At 33.6% G+C, this 19,203-nt stretch overlaps 1 protein-coding gene across 2 annotated transcripts in view; it reads left to right on the top strand.

Annotated features, from left to right (window-relative positions):
* ZNF804A (zinc finger protein 804A) overlaps window positions 1–19,203 on the top strand; it is a 309,871-nt gene that overhangs the window by 191,132 nt on the left and 99,536 nt on the right. The window lies entirely within an intron of this gene.

The following is a 19,203-nucleotide window of genomic DNA, read 5'->3' as shown; positions in this document are numbered from 1 at the left end:
TATACCCTCAGATTTTCTGATTTAGTAGGTGTGGGAAAGTCCCCAGAGGTTTCATTTCCAACATGTTCCTATGTAAGGCTGACGCTAGTGGTCCAGGGACTACACTTAGAGGACAGATTCCTGACAGTTATTCAGAGCATTTATCTAGACATGCTAATAAACAAGAAAAAAAAGCTTAAGTTCCTTGAATTACAATTTTCCTTAAGGACCGCTTTATCAGATTTAACAGGGTAGATATTATTTTTTTCTGCTTTTAAGAAAAATAGGTGAAGCTGGGTGCAGTGGCTCACGCCTGTAATCCCAGAACTTTGGGAGGCTGAGGCAGGCAGATCACCAGCCTGACCAACATGGTGAAATCCCGTCTCTACTTAAAAACACAAAAATTAGCCGGATGTGGTGGCGCACATCTGTAATCCCAGCTACTTGAGAAGTTGAAGCAGGAGAATTGCTTGAACTCGGGAGGCAGAGGTTACAGTGAGCCTAGAGTGTGCCAGAGATTTCTAATAGTTGAACAGTGCTTCTGTCTCACTTACAAATGGTATAATGTCTTAGTACTGCATATACTTATTTGGTAATGTCAGATACTTATGTCTAAGGATGTAGTTTTGGAATATGCTTGATAAATAACTGAATGCAATCTTAAACCACGTACTGTACTTTAGTTTGGAATAGCAGACTATTCAAGCCCTCATAGTCATTTTCTAAATATTTCAGAGTTTCCCTCAAGAATATCACTAAAGTAAAAGTAAGGAGATCTCAGGAGTAAAAAAAAGTATAGTCACTTTATTATTTTGGTCAAAGTATTTGAATTGTTTTGAAATTTAAACATACAAAGTTTTCAAAAAGATTTTAACCTCTTTTTTGTAATATATAGTTTAAAGGTGAAAACTAGAAGCCATTAGCAATTGAACTAAAGAGAGATATACAAATATTTGAGGAGTTTGATATTTTGAGATTTATTTGAATGTGAGGCAAGGATTAAGGAAAAATACTGGGTTAGTAAGTTTCTAAGCCTAGGACTTTGTCTTCTCTGAGACATCCAGGAAGTAAGTCTGTTATAAGAAATTATGAATGTAACCAAGAGAGAGAAGCTTATTATATCAATAGTGAGGATCTTTAGCATTTGCGCGTATCCTCTACAATTCTGTAGAGGATCAAGAAGCTGAACTAGGACTTTGAAAATGTTTAATCATCTCTGAACCAAACAAACATAGAAGATAAATTTATATCAAAGGGAGTTAAAAAACATCCACTTTGGTTCCCTGGGATATTTATAGTCAGATGAATAATTATTTTTCGTATCCATCACTACTGACTTTAGAAGGCAATTAATAAATGGCATTGAATAAGTAAGTAGGCACCCCCTGAGCAACTTAGAATAGAACCGCGAGTTCTCTAGAGCACTGGAGGAAGGAAAATACTTATAACTTCTGCTGGCAGAAATTTCAAACTCTTATCCATTCATAGCCCTTTCCTCTCATATCTTTATTTCTCTTTATGGTGGATCAATAATAGAAATATTGACATTTAATATATTTTTCAGAATGTATACAATTTTAGTCAAATAAAAAAATGTGTACTTATTTAATTTGGATATAAACCATCAACATTTTCAAAAAACTGATTTAATTATATTTCTCTTGGGAATATAATTATTTATGATTTGATAGGTGCTACTAATTGATCATCACAATCAGAAATGATGAACAAACCTTTTTTTTAAGCCAGATAAAATAACAGGAGAAATTATCATGATATAAATGTAATAACTGTAGATATTGTTTAACATAGAGTCACACTGTTTAATATATAGAAATATTTCCCAGAAAGTATCACCATCATTAAGTAATACATATTACATATTAATATGTGATATATATTACCCTACAATTTGTGTATTCTTAGGCTAAAGGGTTACTTTTATTTTTACAAAAGTGCTAAAAACCATGCTACAGTCTAACATTTCACTGAATCTGAGTTCTACTAAAATGGATGAAGATTTTTTTCTAAAAGAAGAAATTAATTTGCTCATTGGATTGTTAGTGACTAAAAAGATAAATGTTAAGTATATTAAAGTCTTTATTTAAATAGAACAGAAGTTGTATTGTTATATTTTTATGAAATTCTATGGAGTTGTCAAATGTCGAGAAGGAAATGATATGTTTATGTATTTGATTTTCACTGATGAGGAGACATTAGTATGACTAGTCTTATAATGTCTGAGCTCTTTTCAGATAGATGTCCAATTTAGCATAGTCTTTACCTTGAACATTTTGAAAAAAAGTCTACATTAAATGTGTGTATCAGACCTAAATCAGAAGCAAAGAAAAGATTGTAGCATTCACACTAATCATATTACTATTCCAGTCCTATAAAAATAGAATGCCAGAAAATAAAATTGCAGGACGCAAACCTCAGTGTCAACTTGTCACCATGTTACATTTAAAGTAGTTATTAAAATAATTATGCTATCAACTTGTGAAGTTTGGATGCACCAAATTTAGCAACATGGTTTAATTGTTCGCCATTTTCTTTTGAGTGAAAGAAGGAAATGAAAGGGAGTGAAGGGACAGATGAAGCTACATGTTTAAAGATATTAATACATGTAAAGTTTTTCTATCAAAATACAATGAAAAATAATTCTCAGCATGAATAGTGAATAAATGAAGGCTGGTTGTTGAACTAGGGTTGTTGTTTTTCTTTTCCACCCTCAAAATCAGGAATAAAGCACCTGTCTAATCACCTACAGTGATGGAAAGAAATGTGAGAAAATGCTGTTAGAAAAAAATTCAAGAAAGCTAATTTGGCCTTCAATATTATTTCTACTTTTTGACATTAAACAGAGCAAGCCCCATAGAGCCTTTTTTTCCCCAATCGGTTTGAATTACAGTCTGACGAAAAACTGTGCCATTGTGAAATCTAATGTGTACTATTTATAATTAAGTTTCCAATATATCAGTATAGCCTAGAAAAACACTCATTAAAGCATTCATGTTTAGCTACTTCTTTTGCCCTTGCATATTTGTACAAAGAACAGTATTACTTAGAAAGAAATAGACTTGCATCTAATATTCTATTTAGAATACAAATAAAATTTAAATTATTGTTTGGTTCTAAACTATATCATACTAGAGGCATTTTTATCATTTAATTTTTTTATATTTTAAACATATATTTTCTTTAAATCACAAAATTAGCAAGAAAAAGGTAATATTTCTTAACTTTATAGGATGAGTTGAATTCAACATTTATGGTTACTGATAATAGAGACTATTAGTTCAGTATGGAATTCTATACTTTTCATTTATTTAAATATTATAAAAAGATTAATAATGTGACTGAACAAATATAAGCATATATCATATAATTATAATTTTTATTTTCTATCTTTCTCATTTTATCTCACAGGTTTAACTTTGATTTGATAGCGTATTTTCGCAATCATATAAATAGATGTTTTCCTATGTTTTTGAAAGCTATAACTTTTTTAAAAATACAACTTATTTTATGTCTAATTTTCAGTGGATGGAAGATTGGATTGATTTGTGCTCAAATTCATGAATTTTGGCAGACGTGATGTAAAATTACATTTTGAGCAGATATATGTGTTTATCTATATATACATGCAAATATATACATACATATACACACATATACATACATATTTTGTCTTTATATATGTCATACATACATATAAATAAAAGTTAAGAAAATCAGAGTATTATTTTGTATGTACATGACATATATATACATATATACATACATACATATATGTATATATGACACACATATGTGTATATATATCATATACATACAAAATAATACTCAGATTTTCTTTTTTTATTTTTAAAGATATTATAAAATATTAACTTAGCTCCTTTTTATAAACCCAATTTTAATCAAAAATCTAACTTAAAGTTTTCACAGGTATACCAAAATCGATAATTGAAGTAGTTTATTATTGAAAGAATATTGGTTAGAAAATGTTGGGGAAAACACTTTCAAAAAGGGATAAACTATACTGTGTCTAGTATAATGGATGTAATTTTATAAAAACCCAATGTAGGGTATTAATTTGGTTATAAAGTACTATAATAGTTCTTCCTCACAAGTAGGTAAATGGATAAAATTATTATTTTTATTTTACTTTGAAAACAATTTTTATATAATATACACATAAGTAGAAGTGATTCAGCAAAAGAAAGAATTAGTAGAAGAAAGTGAATGGAGGAAAGAAAACATATACTTAATATCTACTGATACAATTCAATATTAAGTAATACAGGATAAAAGATAAAATACTCTGGATTGCCTAGGAGGCACAAAGATTTAAAATATAGAAAATATTTTTACGTATATTTAGAAAATTTGCTTATTTTGGTTATATTTATTTAGTCATTAAAAAGAGACAGTTGAAGCCTTTTACAAGTCTTTAGGAGGTAGCCATCTAATTAATTTTGATATGTCAATATTTTACTTATAAATATTATATGAAAACCTATATATGTATGCATTTACTACATATAGTACATATTTCATGGTAAAATAGTCACTATGAGTGTCGGTTTTTCAAGGTGGAGGTTAAAAGTGATACAAACAAATTATCCCTGTGTGTCTATATATGCATGTATAAATGTGTCTTTATATGTTTATATATGTATTTATATATATATACAGTTGTCTTTTCAAATACTATCAATAACTTGACTCTCCAGATACTTTCTCATATATTTTGCTTTATAAACATCAGGAATATAATATAAATCTTTAATATTCCTAACACCATAGCAAAATATAAACATTTTGATTTATGATAACTCTCAAGTTAAAGGCCCCAATGAATACAAATAGCAAAATGGACTAGGCAATTAATTCTCAATAAATGTTTGACTTGAGCCATTTGTTACATACAACACATATTCATTTTTTGTCTGCATATTATGAATGGACAAACTGTAGCCCATGGGCTAAATCCAGTCTGCAATACTGATGAATACATTTTATCAAAGGACAGACATATCCATTTGTCTATGTATTGTCGATGACTGTTTTTTTCTGTCACTATCAGAGTTGAGGAGTTGGAACAAATGCCATATGGTCTGCCAAGACCAAAATATTTGCAATTTTTATAGAGAATTTGCAAATGCCTGCTATAGGTGATTATCATATCAGGTTGTAAGATTCATCTGAATCTTAGATTATTAACAAATCAATTATATATGTTCACAGCTGTTTCTGACACCAGTGCACACGTTTGCATACATAATTATGTACTCATTTTTTTAGATTTACTCTCAATCTGAGTCACAATTGATTTTTTCTTATTATAATTATGTTTCTTAAACATTTTTATTTTCATAAAATTGATCAAATATACTAAAAACCATTCTACTATATGGATTTCCACCAGAATAAGAGTGTAGAAGTGGGTTTAAATAAAAAAGTCTCTTAAAATGTGTCTATATATATAAGACATTTTCATTAAGTGTCAAATGCTTGTAGTACTTTCTTTACAATGTAATTCCACGCTCAATGTTAATTTTTACAAACTCTTTCAAAGTGAGAGTAATAATACGATACTGGATGTCCAGATGAATTTCTAAATGACAGGCACTGAGGTGTTTCAAATTTGCAGTAAAAATCTGCTTGCACATTTGTCAGATGTTCCACTTTGGGTATGGCACACTATGAAGGTGACAAATTATGTTTACAATTAAATGCTAGGATGTAGCCAAGCCCATCAGGTATACAACATCAAAATCATTGACAAGGAAACGACACATAAGCACCAGCTGTACTGCATACCAATGGCATGCTCTATACTGTTAGTAGCCTTACACAGTAATTTACTTTCTAAATCTTTCACAGATAAAACCACCTCTTTAATTCACTAGTAAATTGAATCAAGAACAAATAATAACCTATTTTCAATTTTATCTTAAACTAGTCAAACATATATTGTTAAGATTGTTAGTATCATGGTCTTCTACATACCTAGGATACAACTAACGTTCTTTTCTTTCCTTAAAATATACAAAGCATAAAAGTGTATGCATTATAGCACCAGCGTTGAGATAGAATTTAAATATTGAAGTCTAGTATGGTGGCACACGCCTACAGTCCTAGCTACTGAGGAGGCTGAGGGAAGAAAGTCCCTTAAGGCCAAGGGTTTGAGACTGCAGCGTGCAATAATGATACCTGTGAATAGTAGTAACTGAACTCCTTCTAGGCAACATAGTGAGACCCTATCTCTAAAAAAGTAATAATAATAAAGAAAATAAATTATCAACATTTAGTGAAAATGACTCTAAATAGGATTGCAGCCTCCATCTTAATAAATATTGTAACATTTCAAAATTTACAACATGGCAGTTAAAAATGCATTTTAGGAATTTGCTTCCTAGCTTTGCATATTAATTCAGCAGAGAACTAGCATTACAAAAAAGTTTCTACTCTTTTAGAAAAGGTGAAAACACAATCGCCCATCACTGGAGAATCATTCAAACATGGACAAAGTTATGAGTCATATATTGTGGTATGAGTCATCTATGACTTACACAAATATCTAAATAACATACCAATTAAAAACTCTGAAATCCAGCAGTGCTAGTGGCAAACTATAATCAGTTTTGTTAAGTGTATATTTAGGAAACCTCTTCTATATTCACTTCCTTGTAGATTTGAATATTAGTTACTAGGCCCTACAAGCTTCATAATATATCTGAGAACAACTAATCACAACTAAAATAAAAAATGGCAGTGTCATTTCTAGTCCTGCTGTGTCTAGTTTGCCAACCACAAACTGTCCGAGTTGGGATTTTCTGTGAAATCTGGTCAGAGTCCCCGAGGGAAAAATGTAGTGGGAAATCTTTGAATAAAGAAAAAGAGCTCAAGGAAAGCAGAAAACAATTCTTTACATATTATTTCTCTTCCCTCTTAATAGTTTTAGTTAAGGTAAAGATTAAAAAAAAACACACACACAATGGAATAAAGGAGCTTTTATTTCTCCCCTCTTCTCTGACAGCTCTCTGTGTCAGATTTGATCTTAAAAGATGACATAGGGAAAGTGAGGAGGAGGAAGGATCCTTTTTTAGCAAAGTACATGGGCAGTGGCCAGCAAATTCTTCAGTTAAAGGGGAAAAGGGGACAAAATTCCTATCATTATCATCCAAAATAGAGATGCCCCAGCTCTACCTTCAGGGAGGTAGGTAGCTGTTGGCATTGGAAAATGGTTTTCTTTCTAGGAAAAAGAGCTAAAACATGATTAAGAAAAGTAGGGAGGTTGTTACTGATTGTGAGGCTGTAGCCCTGACCGTCTTTGGAGTTATTTACCTGATGAAATAGAGTTTCTCCCACTCTCGTAAAACGTAAGCAGCATGGGTTTATTATGTTTGATAACATTGCTGAGTATAAAGAGTACATAAAGATAAATAAATAATAAATAATAACTAGTGAAAAACAAGGCATCCTATTTAACTCAAACAATTCCACCTCACTAGTAGTGCATAACACTAAAAAAAAAAAAACAAAATAAATAAATATTCAGTCACATAAGTTGCTCATTTGTGTCACAGTGAGGTGAATACCATCTGTGAAACTCCATGGAATATCCAGATGTCTGACAGTTGGCTTTGAGTGGAGTAATGTCAGAAGTTACATTATTGTTGAATTTTACTATATTTAATTGTTTATTTTAACCAGAAAAGTATTTGTTCATACAAAGTAGTTTAAAATTGTGTTTCATAGATTATAAGTTACTCTGGTAGACACTATGAGAACTTTAAAAAAAAATGTAAAAAACTGGACTCTAACCTCAAGGTATTTATAATCTATTTGAAGAAGTAGTATGTGTTATTCAAATGAAGATAACTGATTAGAGAAAACCTGCTAACAAAATTGTCAGGTGCTCATTTCTGAATGGTGATCGAGGAAACTGAGGGAGAATTAAGATTTGAGCCTGATATTGAAAATTTGGCAGGATTTAAAGTAATAGGAAATAGGATGTTTCTAGAAAGAAAAAACACATGACAAAATTGAGATTCTTGTCACCTTGTAGAAGATTTTGCCTGAGTTAAGAGTTTTTAAGTAACAGTATCAGGGGCAGAATTTAAGGGCAGAACATGCATCCTTTCTATTCTTATTAAAGCAGAAATTTAAGAAGTGAATGAAAGTATGTAGTTCTACTATGTCATTTATTCACAATTTTTATTTATCCATCTGTCCAGGGTTTTTAAAGCAAGATTTTGTATTATATGACACCTGCCTGCCACTACAGGTCTATTCTATCTTCTGAAATCCTCAACTCACCTCTACGACAGCCATTTAAAATTTATTATGGTTCCCCAAATATACCTTGTTCTTCTTTATATATATGTAAATATACCTTTATTTAGGCCTCTACTATTTTTTTTTCATCACGAATCAGCTCTTCTTTGACCACCTCTCTTCTAGGGTGCCTTCAGTATATTCTTCAGGGATTTTGTCTCTATGTGCCTGAAACCCTTTCTATATACTTTATGGCATGTTTGTTAACTGCAACTATCGGTTAAGCTCAATGAGAAAGGTAGCTTTTTTTGTTGTTGTTCTGTCTACTACTCTGTTCCCAGCAACTAAAACAGTACCAAAACATAAATGGTTCTCAAAAGAATGTGTATTGACTGAAGACTGGCCTCCCTGAGGGTAGGAAACTTGTGTTGTCAATCTTTTGAAAGATAGAAACTACCATACAGTTCCTGATATTTCCATGTTTGAGATAGTTTCATTATATATCAATACATTGCTACTAAGTGAATCATTCATTGGGAAGACAAATGCCTAATCTGAATTATTTAAAAATACAAAACTAATATGTTGATTAAAAACATCACTAGCCTGAGAATTTCATTGTGATTTCTAGTACTATTTTGATTCAAAATTGCTGTGTTACACTCAATAAGTTAGAGAAGTTATTTAGACATCAGTTTTCTCATTTGTTAAATTAAGGACCTGGACACTGTACAACTCTATTACTTGTTAGGAGCTATTTTTACATATTCACCCAATATATTCTTCAGTAAAACCTCTGCTTCAAAGGTTGCTGCTTTGCTCCACAAACACGTAATTTAACACCTAATTGTCTCCACATTATAGGAAATGAGAAAGTTGTCATGGAAAGGTCATTGAGAAGAATTTATTCAGCACAGCATGGCAGTTTCTGGCTTTCATGAGCTGCCTGGGATATAATCACTTGTCTGGTAGCTGAGAGGCCTTTCTAAACCTGAGTAGATTTTCCTGACCTACTTAAAATCCACTTATATTTCTGGCATCTTTTTAAAACATGGGGACTTAATTTGACGTATGTAAATGAGTTCTCGTTCACCTGGGTAGTTGCTTTTGCATATCTGTTGGGTTAATGCTTAATAGTTTTAAGCATTTCCTTTGTTTAGATAGCATTTTAAGTGTAGGGGAAACTCTGGTCTATGAAGGGCCTGACATTTTTAAATACCTGTAGCCCTTGTCGGCATCAGATTGTTACCATCAGGAACAGACATTGCTAGCCTCAACTCTGAGTTTTGCTTTGGAAGTTACAAGAATATCTTCGTTATAGAAAATGAATATTATGCTTTAGGAGAAATTATCCAATCAAAACAATATAAAATTTACAAATATGTTAGCATGAATGTTAGTGTTCTGGTGAGTAATTACCAATTGCTAGAATTTGAAAGTCAGTGAGTGATACGGTGAAATTAGTAAGAAGTTCAGAAATCTACATTATCCACTGATTAAGTAATCATCCACATGACCTATTTTTTTTTTTTAATTTTTTATTGGATTATAGGTTTTGGGGTACATGAGCAGAGCATGCAAGACAGTTGCGTAGGTACACACATGGCAGTGTGCTTTGCTTTTCTTCTCCCCTTCACCCACATTTGGCATTTCTCTCCAGGCTATCCCTCCCCACCTCCCCCTCCCACTGGCCCTCCCCTTTTCCCCCCAATAGACCCCACTGTTTAGTACTCCCCTTTCTGTGTCCATGTGTTCTCATTTTTTATCACCCACCTATGAGTGAGAATATGCGGTGTTTCATTTTCTGTTCTTGTGTCAGTTTGCTGAGGATGATGTTCTCCAGATTCATCCATGTCCCTACAAACGACACGAACTCATCATTTCTGATTGCTGCATAATATTCCATGGTGTATATGTGCCACATTTTTCCAATCCAGTCTATTATCAATGGGCATTTGGGTTGATTCCAGGTCTTTGCTATTGTAAACAGTGCTGCAATGAACATTCGTGTACATGTGTCCTTATAGTAGAACGATTTATAGTCTTTTGGATATATACCCAGTAATGGGATTGCTGGGTCAAATGGAATTTCTATTTCTAAGGCCTTGAGGAATCGCCACACTGTCTTCCACAATGGTTGAACTAATTTTCAGTACTGATAGATGCTGTTAAAAAAAAATAAACTACATAAAATAATTATCAAATCCGTATTAGGTTTTTCCATCCAATATTTTCTTAAATAATACATACTAAAAATAAAGCCCTCACATGGAGTTATTATTCTTAACCTGTTATTTTTTTTAATGTTGGACTTCATGAGAAAAAATAAATAAATTATATGAGGGTATTGTTCTATGCTCATAATTGTATGTGTTTTTTTATCTGTTAAACATAAATTCACATTTATGGGAATTTATATATATATAGCTACTTGATTTTATTTTCATGATTAATATTTTCAAAAATATTTCTAAAATAAAGATAGGTTGTAAAATCAGTATATATGCTGGTATTATTTAATAACTATAAAGCAGTTATTAATTTAATTATCTCCTTTAAATTTGCTAATGTACAGATTTATAGTATACAATAAATTTTCTCCTGGTTAGAATTCAGAAGGAGTACTGTTATATAAAATGAATATACTAACCTTAAAAATAATCTCGATGTGTAATACAGTTAGTTAACATCTTACAATTAATGAAATGCTATCACATTGACTTAACCAAATGAGGAAATGAGATCTGGGTGCATGTAAAAAAAAGGCCACAAACAGTTTGATTTGCTTTTGTATATGTGTTGCTATGGCATGTTAGTTTGTGATCTCTTGTCAATTTGTCTTAGTTTAATACATGTAAACACCAAGTGCCTTAAATCTCTAAAATGTCATTTTAAAATATACAAGTACAGTATATAAGCTGTCATTTGACAAAATGCACTGTGAACATAGAGCGAGGAAGATAACATCGTTCACCATCCCATTTTCCTCACTGCTGATTCTAGTTTCCCTCAGACAATGAAAGACTCTAGAGAGTCCTTAATGGAATATAACTTTAGGCTACAACTTTATTAGCTTAAACAAAGAACATGGCAACTGTTCCCAGATGGATTCAGTAAGCCACTAGGCAGCAATGGTACCTAATTTCCCCAGTGACTGATATCTCTTTTAGCACCTACTTGCCTCACTCTCCATCCTACATAATTCTTATATTTGGAATAAAGTTTTACCTTTGGAGGGGAATATTAGGAAAATAGTTTTATCCTTTGAGGGGCTGTGTCTATCATTTGGCACTTTCTCCATTATAGAACTTCAAGATTAAAGAAAGTAGTTTGTGTTTCTAAGTAATGGTAAGACTGTGAAAGTTTCAACTCTTAAGCACTGGGATTTCTCCTTTTCTGGGTATTTATTTTTACTATTATTCAATGTTCAATGTTCATTTTTATCTTCTTCATTACTTCTTTAGAATTTTATCTTTAGAACTAATTTATACCATGAACATGGTCAAAACTGTCTCATTTATCAACCAATCAATCATTCAAGCTTTCTTTAGATTCCGACAGTGTTACAGTTATCTCCCCATTACTTGCTAAACTTTTCAAAGTGTTGTCTCATCATGCTCTTTCTTGTTTGAGTTTTTGTTGTTGCTGTTGTTGTTTTACCTCTCTCTCACTCCTCTATTCAGATGAGGGACAACATGGCTGCTTGAAACAACCTGCATAGCTATCAGTACTGTTTTTTTTAGATGGACTTTCCCTTTTATTACCCAGGCTGGAGTGCAATGGCGCAATCTCGGCTCACCGCAACCTCCGCCTCCTGGGTTCAGGCAATTCTCCTGCCTCAGCCTGCTGAGTAGCTGGGATTACAGGCACGCACCACCATGCCCAGTTATTTTTTTGTATTTTTAGTAGAGATGGGGTTTCACCATGTTGACCAGGATGGTCTCGATCTCTTGACCTCATGATCCACCTGCCTCGGCCTTCCAAAGTGCTGGGATTACAGGCATGAGCCACTGCGCCTGGCCTGCTATCAGTACTTTTTAATCATTAGATCATAAGTTTTTAGTTATGAGAAGGGACGTTGAGACCAGGAAGCATGTATTATATGATGTTTACACTTCATTAATTAAAATATATCTTAAATATTTCAACTATTTAACATTGTAGCAGATTAGTACACAATTAATATTTCTAGTTAAAGGAGGGTAGTATCAACATTGTAAATACTGCATTTAAAGCAAAAGGAAAGGAAAGTGAGAAGACCAGTAAAATCACAAGTGTTTGGAGAAGTGGTCATGGCAGTGAAGATTTAAAGTGGGAAGATGAATGAAGAGATAATCAGTACCTTCCTGGTGTGGAGCTCCTAGAAGAAGCAGCAGGCAGTCAGTCTTTGTTGCTTCACTGTCTTCACTGTTGATACCTCGAGATGAAGGAAAAAAAGCAAAACAACTAGGGTCTGGAGTAATCTCGCAGCAAACTACAGCAGCCCTGTAGATGCACTGACTGTTAAAAGCAAACAAACAGAAAGCAACAACAAAAACATCAACAAAAGAGACCCCATACAAACTCCATTCAAAGGTCGGCAACTTCATGGAACAGAACAGAGGCCATGAAAGCAGCGCCACACATCTACAACCATCTGATCTTTGACAGACCAAACAAAAACAAGCAATGGGGAAAGGATTCCCTGTTTAATAAATGGTGCTGGGAAAACTGGCTAGCCATATGCAGAAAGCTGAAACTGGACCCTTCCTGACACCTTACATTAAAATTAACTCCAGATGGATTAAAGATTTAAACATAAGAACTAACACCATAAAAACTCTAGAAGAAAACCTAGGCAACACCATTCAGGACATAGGCATAGGTAAAGACTTCATGACTAAAACACCAAAAGCATTGGCAACAAAAGCCAAAATAGGCAAATGGGTCCTAATTAAACTTCAGAGCTTCTGTACAGCAAAAGAAACAATCATTAGAGTGAACTGGCAACCAATAGAATGTGAAAAATTTTTTGCAGTCTACCCATCTGACAAAGGGTTAATATCCAGAAACTATAAAGAACTAAAGCAGATATGCATGAAAACAAAAACAAACAAACAAATCCATTCAAAAGTGGGTGAAGGATATGAACAGACACTTTTCAAAAGGAGAAATTTATGTGACCAACAAACACATAAAAAAAATGTTCATCACCACCAGTCATTAGAGAAATGCAAATCAAAACCACTTTGAGATACCATTTTACACCAGAATGGAGATCATTAAAAAATATAGAGACAACAGATGCTGGAGAGAACGTGGAGAAATAGGAACATTTCTATACTCTTTGTGGGAGTGTAAATTAGTTTAACCATTATGGAAAACAGTTTGGTGATTCCTCACGGATCTAGACAGAAATTTCACTTGACCCAGCAATCCTGTTACTAGTATATACCCAAAGGATTATAAATTATTCTATTATAAAGATACATGCACACATATGTTCATTATGGTGCTGTTTACAATAACAAAGACCTGGAATCAACCCAAATGTTCATCAATGAGAGACTGGACAAAGAAAATGTGGTAGATCTATACCATGGAATACTATGCAGTCATAAAAACGATAAGCTCACATCCTTAGTATGGTCATGGATGAATCTGGAAACCATAATTCCCAGCAAACTGACAGGAGAACAGAAAACCAAGCACCACATGTTTTAACTCATAAGTGGGTGGTAAACAATGAGAACACATGGGCATAGGAAGGGGAACATCTCACACTGGGGTAGATTAGGAGGTTCAGGGCCAGGGGAGGGGAGGGACAGCTGGTGGCAGGGGGTTGGGAAGGGATAACACTGAGAGAAATGCCTGATGTAGATGATGGGGAGATGGAGAGAGCAAACCACCATATGTGTACCTATGCAACAATCCTTCAGGGTGAGCGCATGTATCCCAGAGCTTAAAGTACAAAAAAGAAAAAAGAAAGAAACAAAGAAAGAAAAAGAAAAAAAAAAGCAAAGTTAGATAAGCCCACAAGAGTAAGAAAAAGTCAATGCAAAAACAATGAAAACTAAAAAAGCCAGAGTACCAGTTCTCCAATTGATTGCAACACTTCTCCAGCAAGGGCACAGAACTGGACTGAGGCTAAGATGGCTGAATTGACAGAAGTAGACCTCAGAAAGCAGTTAATAATGAGCTTTACTGAGCCGAAGGAGCATGTTGTAACCCAATGAAAAGAAGCTATGAATAATAATAAAGTAATACAGGATATGATAACAAGAATAGCCAGTGTAGAGAGGAGCATAACTGACCAGTTGGAGCTGAAAAACACAACACAAGAAATTCACAATACAATCACAAGTATCAACAGAAGAAAAGACTAGCAGAGGTAACACTGTCAGAGTTTAAAGACTGTCTTTCTGAAATGACACAGGCAGACAAGAGTAGAGAAAAAAAGAATGAAAGGTAGCAAACAAAACCTCTGAGAAACATGAGACTATGTAAAATGACTTTATTTATGATTGATTGGGGTACCTGAAAGAGATGGGAGAATGGAATCAAGTTGGAGAAGATTGTTCAGGATATCATTCAGGAGAGCTTCCTCAACCTAGCAAGACAGGCCAATATCCAAATTCAGGAAATCTAGAGAACCCTAGTAAGATACACTAATGAGAAGATCAGTCCCAATACACATAGTATTCAGATTCTCCAAGATTGAAGTGAAAGGGATTAAGGGCAGCTAGATAGACTGACCAGGTAACCTACAAAGGGAATCTCATCATACTAACAGTGGTACTCTCAGCAGAAACCTTACAATCCAGAAGAGATTGAGGGCTAATATTCAACATTCTTAAAGTATTTCCAACCCAGAATTGAATACCTTTCCAAACTAAGATTCATAAACAAAGGAGAAGATCCTTTTCAGACAAACAAATGCTGAGGGAATTCATCACCACCAGGCTTGCCTTGAAGGAACTCCTGAAGGAAGCACTAAATATAGAAAGGAAAAACCATTAACAGCAACTACAAAAACATGCTTAAATCCACAAACAAATGACACTATAAAGCAACCACATAAGCAAGTCTGTACCATAACCAGCTAGGATGGTAATCAAATTCACACATGAAAATATTAACCTTAAATATAAATGGGCTAAATGTGCCATTTGAAAGGCAAGCTGGATGGAGTCATGGCCCATTGATATGCTTTCCTCAATAGACCCATCTCAAGAGTAAAGGCAGACATAGGCTTAAAATAAAAGGATAGAGGAAAAGTTACCAAGCAAACCAAAACAAAAAGTAGGGTTTGCAATTCTAGTTTCTGACAAAACAGACTTTAAACCAACAGATTAAAAAAAAAAAAGACAAAGAAGGGAATTACATAATGGTAAGGGGTTCAATTCAGTTAGAAGAGCTAACTGTCCAAACATATATGCACCTGATACAGAAGCATTTAGATTCATAAAGGAAGTTCTTAGAGACCTACAAAGATACTAAGACTCCCACACAATAATAGTGGAAGACTAACACCCCACTGACAATATTAGACAGATCATTGAGACAGAAAATTAACAAAAATGTTCTGGACTTCAGCCTCAATTCAGTTCTAGATCAAGAAAACCTGACAGTTATCTACAAAACTCTCCACTCAAAAGCAATAGAATATAAAGTCTTCTCATTCCCACTTACTCTAACATAATCAGAAGTAAAGCACTCCTCAGAAAATGTAAAAGAAATCATAAAAAAAAAAAACCCAACAAATGACAAAAACCAACAGTTAAGATTCAGGACAAAGAAATTCACTCAAAATCACACAACTACTTGGAAATTTAACAACCTGCTCCTGAATGTCTCCAAGGTAAATAATGAAATCAAGCAGCTATTTAAACCTATAAAAACAAGGAGGCAATGTATCTGAATCTCTAGGACACAGCTAAGGTAGTATTAAGAGAGAAATTTATATCACTGAATACCCACATCAAAAAAGCTAGAAAGATCTCAAATTAACAACCTAATATCACAATAAAAAGAACTAGAGAAGCAAGAGGAAACAAACCCCAAATCTAGCAGAAGACAAGAAATAACCAAGATCAAAGTGGACCTGAAGGAGACAGAGACACGAAGAACCCTTCAAAAAACCAATGAATGCAGGAGGTACTTTTTGAAAAATGTAATAAAATAGATAGACTGCTAGCTAGACTAATAGAGAATAATCAAATAGACACAATCAGAAATGATAGGGGGATATCACTGCTGACCCCACACAAATAAAACAACCATCAGCAAATACCATGTATACCTCTATGCATATAAACTAGAAAATATAAAAGAAATTAATCAATTTCTGGATACATATACCCTCCCAAGATGGAATCAGGGAGAAATTGAATCCCTGATGAGAACAATCATGAGTTCTGAAATTAAGGTGGTGATAAAGAGCCTACCAACCACAACAAGCCTATGACCAGCTGGATTTACAGCTACATTCTACGAGAGGTACAAGAAAGAGCTGGTATCATTTTTACTGAAACTACTCCAAAAATTAAAAATGAGGGACTTCTCTGTAACTCATGTTATGAGGCCAGCATCATCCTGGTACCAAAACCTGGCAGAGATACAACAAACAAAGATAACATCAGGTCAGTATTCCTGATGAACATTGATGGGAAAATCCCCTATAAAATACTGGCAGGCTAAATCCAGCAGCATATAAAAAGATTCTCCACCACGATCAACTTGTTCATCCCTGGAAATAAGTTTGGTCCAACATACACAAATTAATAAATGAAATACATCACATAAATAGAACCCAAGACAAAAACAACATGATTATCTTCATAGATTCAGGAAGTGCCTTTGATAAAATTAACATCCTCTCACATTTAAAAGCTTTGAATAAACTAGGTATTGAAGGAACATACCTCAAAATAATGAGGGCCATATATGACAAACTTACAGCCAGTATTATGCTGAATGGGCAAAAGCTGGAAGGATTCCCCTTGAAAACAGGCACAAGGGAAGGATGACCTTTCTCACTACTCCTATTCAACATAGTATTGGAAGTTCTTGCCAGACAATCAGACAAGAGAAAGCATAAAGCATATTCAAACAGGAAGAAAGGAAGTCAAATTATCTTTCTTTGCAGATTACATGACCTATATGTACAAAATCCCATCATCTCATCTCAAGAGCTTCTTAAGCAGATAAGCAATTTCAGCAAAGTTTCAGGGTACAAAATAAATATGCAAAAATCGCTATCATTTTTATACCCAACAACAAGCAAGCAGGGAACCAAATCACAAATGAACTCCCATTCACAAATGCTACAAGAAGAATAAAATACCTAGGAATACAGCTAACAAGGAAAGTGAAGGACCTATTCAAGAAGGACTACAAACCACTGCTCAAGAAAATCAGAGAGGACACAAATAAATGAGAAGACATTCCATGCTCATGGATAGGAAGAATGAATATGGCAAAAATGACCATGTTGCCCAAAGTAATGTATAGATTACATGCTTTTTCCATTATATTATCATTGACAGTCCTCAAAGAACTAAAATAAATTATTTTAAAATTCATATGGAACCAAGAAAGAACCTAATTAGCCAAGACAATTCTAAGCAAAAAGAACAAAGCTGGAGGCATCATGTTACTGACTTCAAACTATACTACAAGGCTGCAGTAACCAAATAGCCTGGTACTGGTACAAGGAAAGACATATAGACCAATGGAATAAAATAGCTAACTCAGAAATAAAACTGAGCACCTGCAACCATCTTGTCTGCAACAAACCTGACAAAAACAAGCAATGGGGAAAGGATTTTCTATTTAAAAAATGACTTTGGGAGAACTGGCTAGTCATATGCTAAAAATTTAAACTAGACCCCTTTCTTAGACCTTATACAAAAATTAAATGTAATTTTTGTAATTAAAATTAATTTTTGTAATTAATAAATGTAAAACTCCAAACTATAAAGACCCTACAAAATTTAGGCACTATAATTCAAGAAACAGGCATAGGCAAATATAAGGAAAACACCAAAAGCAATTGCAACAAAAACAAAAATTGAGAAATGGGATCTAATTAAACTAAAGAGCTCTGCACAGAAAACAAAACAAAACTATCATCAGAGTGAACAGACAACCTACAGAATTAGAGACACTTCTCATTTATGTCACAACTTTGACTCTAAATATTTGAAGTACTTATCTTTGGATGGTCACTAAAATGTGAAATGTGGCAGTCAAGCTGACCTTAAAGGTATAACTTGGTAAAGAATTTTACAGTTTTATATGTAACGAAAACATGGTAGTGTATACATGTTCTTCGTTAAAGAAAAAAATAGAATGGAAGTTTTAATGTGGTATGATTGCTATTGCTTATACCGCTGTTTCTTACCTTGTATATTTCCTCTCATCCTTCTCTACACATCTCCAATATTACTTACTATCTTATTACTATTTCTGCCTAAGAATGGACTATCTCATACTTGGCGGCCTGAAACAACCACTTTTTTATTGTAATTCTGTGTTCTTTGGGTCTGTAACTTAGTAAGGATACAGTGTGGATGGTTTGTCATTGCTCTATAGTATTACAGGGTTGAATCAAAGGCTGAAGGCTGGAATCCTCTCAGAGCTGGCTTTTTCTCATGTCTAGAAGGTTATGCTTGGAATGGCAGCCAGGACTTAGCTAGGGTTGCCAGCTGGAACACCTGTAAGAGGCTTTGTATCACAGCATAATGATCAAGTTCCAAGAGAAGATGATAACCATTTGTGACCTATTACAAGTCCTATACAGTCACTCTCAGATCCTATACAGCCACTAGCCAGATTTAAAGGAAGAAACATAAGCCCCAATTCTCAATTTGAGTGTCAAAGTCATATTTATCATGAGCATATGAAATGTGAAATTTTATTATGGCTGTTTTTAGATTATATAATCTGTCTCCAATT

Source organism: Callithrix jacchus, chromosome 6, assembly GCF_049354715.1.
Source record: "Callithrix jacchus isolate 240 chromosome 6, calJac240_pri, whole genome shotgun sequence".
In the NCBI taxonomy this organism is placed as follows: Eukaryota; Metazoa; Chordata; class Mammalia; order Primates; family Cebidae; genus Callithrix; species Callithrix jacchus.
Note: the sequence above shows the minus strand (reverse complement) of the source record. Positions and strands in the feature narration are given on the sequence as shown.